Below are 5,505 nucleotides of genomic sequence, written 5' to 3'. Positions count from 1 at the left end.
GAGCAAAGTGGTGACTTTCTGTTCCGCCGAGTGGCCCACCTTTGACATCGGATGGCCACAAGAGGGAACCTTCAATCCCCAAATTATCCAGGCAGTTAAAGAGAGGGTGCTTACCCCTAATCCTGCCAGGCACACAGACCAGACTCCCTACATTCTGGTCTGGCAGGATCTAGTGAGAAACCCGCCGGAATGGCTTAAACCCTTCGTTCTCACTCCTTCTAAACCTCTTAAACCTCCTCGTCCCTCTTCCCCGACTCCAACCTCGCTAAACCCACAGGTGCTAGTCATGAAAGCTTCTGAAGAAAAAGAAGAAAAACAGGACGAAAAATGACCTAAGCCAGTGTTCCAGGGATCTTCTTCTCTGTATCCTAATCTGATTGACCTGGAAACCGAGTTGTTCCCACCCCCGTATGTGGATCCACATCCGCCCTTGCTTCCACAGGTTCCACAAGTTTCATCGGGAGAAGCCCGGAGGAGGGCCGAGCCCTCGGCTCCTCCTAGAGAAGGGGGCCCCGCCCAGGGAACTTGGGGAAGAGCAAGGGAAATGGCCAGTGCAGTGGAAGAAGAAGGCCCGGAAATTCCCTCCTCCACTGTTCACGAGTTTCCGGTCCAGGCGGGGCCAGCCAGAGAGGGTGGGGAACGGACATATCAGTATTGGCCCTTTGCCACTAGTGATTTGTACAATTGGAAGACTCAAACTCCCTCTTTCTCTGAGAAACCGCAGGGTCTTATTGATCTTTTAGAATCTATTCTCTTTACTCACAATCCCAACTGTTACAGGTACTTTTTACTACAGAAGAGCACAAACGGATCCTGTCAGAAGCCTGGAAAAATGTGCCAGGGGTGGATGGGAGGCCCACAATACAGCCTCACCTCATTGAAGAGGGGTTCCCCTTGGCGCGACCCAACTGGGACTTCGAACGCGCTGAAGGTAGGGAGCGTCTCCGAGTGTACCGTCAGACTCTCATGGCTGGCCTTAGAGTGGCCGCCAGAAAGCCAACTAATTTGGCCAAGGTAAATTCAGTGAGGCAAGAGCCAAATGAGAGCCCAGCAGCCTTCCTTGAAAGGACAATGGAAGCTTTTAGACAGTATACTCCCATGGACCCACAGGCAGATGAGTCTCGAGCAGCAGTTATGCTAGCATTTGTGAATCAGGCAGCCCCCGATATTAGGAAAAAGTTACAAAAGATAGAGAGGCTGGGTGACCAGTCCCTGCAAGATCTAGTGAGGGCAGCAGAGAGAGTTTTCAGTCACAGAGAGACCCCAGAGGAGAGAGAGGACTGCATTAGAAGGGAAGAAAGAGAATTTAGAGCTGAAGAAAACTGTAAGAACCAAAAAGAGCTGGCTCAGATATTTTTTGCCGGAATTGAAAACAAAAATAGGTTCCAAAAAGGGAAAAAGCTAGACTCAAAGACTAAGGAAAAACCTGCAAGGCGCAAGCTTGAAAAAAACCAATGTGCGTTTTGTAAGGAGATTGGACACTGGAAAGATAAATGCCCCAAGAAAAATCTAAAAGAGGGGTCCAAAAATCCCAAGAACAAGACTCGCTCTCCTGACCGTCATATCCTCTATGCGGGTGAGGATACTGACTAGGGGGGTCAGGGCTCGACGCCCCTCCCCGAGTCCTGGGTAACTATAAATGTGGAGGGGAAACTGATTGGCTTCATGGTGGATATGGAGCTCAATACTCAGTCTTAAACCAAAGAGATGGACCCATGTCTAAGAAAAGTAGCTGGGTGCAGGGAGCAACCGGGACTAAGCGATATGGATGGACTACAAAACGGCATGTGAACTTGGGGACCCACCAAGTGACCCATTCCTTTCTGGTGATACCTGAGTGTCCAGCGCCCTTGCTGGGAAGAGATTTAATGTCTAAAGTAAATGCCCAAATTCATTTCGACCACGGGCAAGTGTCAGTTTTAGATGGAATCGGGCATCCTCTTCAGGTCTTGTCTCTGGCATTAAAGGATGAATACAGACTGTACTTGCCAGAGGCCCCAGCAATGATAAGTCCCGAAGTACAGCCATGGGTTCAGAGATACCCCCAGGCCTGGGCTGAAACAGCAGGAATAGGACTGGCCAAACAGAGGCCCCCTATTATTGTGGAACTGAAAGCCAGTGCCACACCGGTGAGAGTGCAGCAGTATCCCATGAGTCAAGAGGCTCGGTAAGGAATTACTCCTCACATACAATGCCTCATATACGCTGGGGTCTTGAGAAAGTGCCGGTCCCCATGGAACACTCCCCTGCTTCCCATAAAGAAGCCTGGGGGAACTGATTTTAGACCAGTTCAAGACCTGCGAGAAGTCAACAAACGGGTGAGTGACATTCATCCTATGGTTCCTAACCCTTATACATTGCTAAGCAGCTTGCCACCAAGCTACGTTTGGTATACTGTTTTAGATTTAAAAGATGCCTTTTTCAGTCTGCCTCTTGCCCTTGCAAGCCAAGAGATCTTCGCCTTCGAATGGCAGGAAGACGGTGTTCAGACTCCTGTGCAGCTGACATGGACTCGCTTACCACAGGGTTTCAAAAACTCACCCACATTGTTTAATGAGGCCCTGGATGAAGACCTCTGTGAGTATCGGGTAGAACACCCTACCATTGTTTTATTACAATATGTTGATGACCTTATGCTGGCAGCGACTATGGAAAAAGAGTGCCAAGAGGCAACAGGTGACCTTCTCCAAACCTTGGGGACTTTAGGTTACAGGGCCAGTGCCAAAAAGGCCCAGATTGCCAAGCAAGAGGTTACATACCTCGGTTATAAGATAAAACAGGGCCAGAGGTGGCTAACACAGGCTATGAAAGAAACCATCCTTCAGATCCCTGAGCCAGCCAACCCTAGACAAGTGAGAGAATTTCTGGGAACTGTGGGATATTGCCGATTATGGATCTTGGGGTTTGCAGAAAAGGCCAGGCCCCTGTATGAAGGGACCAAAGAAAACAAAGACTGGAAATGGACTGAGTCAATGAAAACAGCCTTTCAGGAGCTCAGGCATGCCTTGCTGGAAGCTCCTGCCCTTGCCCTTCCTGACCCATCTAAGCCTTTCCAATTATTTATAGATGAAAGGCAAGGGATAGGAAAAGGGGTACTAACACAGAAGTGGGGACCTTGGAAGCGTCCCATAGCTTACCTTTCCAAGAAATTGGACCCAGTGGCATCTGGATGGCCACCTTGCCTCCGAATCATCGCGGCCACCGTGCTCCTAGTCCATGATGCTGATAAGGTGACTTATGGACAGAGACTCTTGGTCTACACTCCTCATGCTATAGAGAGAGTTCTGAAACAACCCCCGGGTAAATGGATTTCCAATGCCCGCTTGACACACTACCAGGCCCTGCTACTTGACACCTCACGGATTCATTTTCAAACGCCCTGCACTCTAAACCCGGTTACTCTTTTGCCCAATCCGGAGGGGGATAGCCCCCTCCACGATTGCGATGAGATACTGGCCGGGATAATAGCAATACAGAAGGACTTAACAGATACGCCACTGGATAACAGTGAGCTAATATGGTTTACAGATGGAAGCAGTTATGTAAAAGATGGACAGAGATGGGTGGGGGCCGCAGTGGTAGGTGATTCTGGACGGATGATATGGGTGGAGACTCTTTCCCCAGACACCTCAGCACAAAGAGCAGAGTTAATTGCCCTGATTCAAGCATTAGAGAGAGCTAAAGGGAAAAGAATAACTATTTTTACTGACAGTTGCTATGCTTTTGGCACGGTACACATCCAGGGCCTGATATATTGGGAACGGGGGTTTTTGACAGCTGAAGGAAAAGAGACTAAAAACTTGCCAGAAATCCGTCGACTTCTGGAGGCTGTGCAGTTGCCTCGGGCTGTGTCAATAGTACATGTACCTGGACATCAGAAAGGGGACAGTCCCACGGCACGAGGAAATCATGCCGCAGATCTGGCAGCTCGAAAAGCAGCTAATGAAGATTTCATCGCTCCGGTGTTGGCGATCGGACTTCCACCCCCAGGTATGGGAACTTTGCCCCCAAACCCTGAGTATTCATCCACAGACCTTGCCTGGATCCAGGAACGTCCCAACCTCCAAGAAGAAGAGGGTGGATGGTACTGAGACTCCGATGGTTACTTGATACTCCCTGCTCAGTTGGGACAGCAACTGTGTGAGCATCTACACTCGTCTACTCATCTGGAAGAGAAAAAGACTCTGATGCTTTTTCAAACTGCACGCCTGCAATTCCCCCGGCACCAAACAACTGTGAAGAACATAGTACATGCTTGTAAGGCATGTCAACAGATGAAGCCAGGAAAGAGGCAACACGTGGGACTGAGGTATTGGGGAGAAGGGCCAGGACACCACTGGGACACAGATTTCACCGAGGTAAGACCAGGCAAGTATGGTTACTGGTACTTGTTAGTGTTGGTAGATACCTTCTCAGGGTGGGTAGAAGCTTTTCCTACTAAGGGAGAAACTGCAATTGTAGTGGCTAAAAAGATTTTAGAAGAAATAGTTCCCAGGTTTGGCCTGCCGGTGACTATTGGCTCTGACAATGGACCTGCTTTTGTGAGCCAAATAGTTCAGAGCCTTGCCCGGGCTCTAGGGACGAAATAGAAATTACATTGTGAATACAGCCCACAGAGCTCGGGGCAAGTTGAAAGAATGAATCGGCCCCTAAAAGAAACTTTAACTAAATTGGCTATAGAGACTGGCGGGGACTGGGTGACTCTCCTTCCCTTCGCCCTCTTTCGGGCACGTAATACTCCTTATCAGCTTAATCTGACCCCATTTGAAATTCTGTATGGGCGACCTCCCCCTGTATGTCCAATATTTGAAGGAAAGAAACTTCCACCTCCTACTTTGGGACAATTCCAGGAGGCTTTGATGTCTTTGGGCAAAGTGCATTCTTGCGTCTGGAAACTGCTCTGGGAAATACATGAGGGTCAAAACAAGGGGACTATCCCCTCACATAACATCGGCCCCGGAGATTGAGTGTGGGTCAAAAGGCACCACACCAAGGCACTAGAACCTAAATGGAAGGGTCCTTATGTTGTTCTTCTTACCACCTCAACTGCCCTAAAGGTTGACGGTATCGGGCCTTGGGTGCAAATGTTATGCACCGAGCCCATACCTCCAAACCAACCGAGAGAGTGAACAAGTCCACCGTGGTAATGCAAAGGCAAGAAGGGAATTTTTATTTCTAGCGCACTAGGGCTCAAGCCTCATCCAACGCAGCAGAATCAGACAAGAGCCCCGAACAAAGCAGTATGGCGGTTTATACACAGTCAGTTCTTTGTCTCAGTTACAGGGTACTTGGCGATACCTGATTGGACAGGCAGAATGAACTCATACAATGCCTTCTTTATGCTATCCCATATAGAAATCTTTCCTTATTTGGTTAAGGAATGTTCTTCAAGAAAACAGGAAACATGACTCAGGTCCCTGGCGCTGTTATACACCTCATTGAGCTGACCACCCTGCCTAACATTGCCCCCTGTTCTTAGATCATACAGAAGAATCCTCCTCTGGG

General features: G+C 49.0%; 1 pseudogene; it reads left to right on the top strand.

Annotated features, from left to right (window-relative positions):
- Positions 638 to 4,790, top strand: LOC108636592 (annotated as a pseudogene).

This window comes from Capra hircus, chromosome 8, assembly GCF_001704415.2.
Source record: "Capra hircus breed San Clemente chromosome 8, ASM170441v1, whole genome shotgun sequence".
In the NCBI taxonomy this organism is placed as follows: Eukaryota; Metazoa; Chordata; class Mammalia; order Artiodactyla; family Bovidae; genus Capra; species Capra hircus.
The sequence above is the reverse complement of the archived record's forward strand: the minus strand, read 5'-3'. Positions and strand labels throughout refer to the sequence as shown.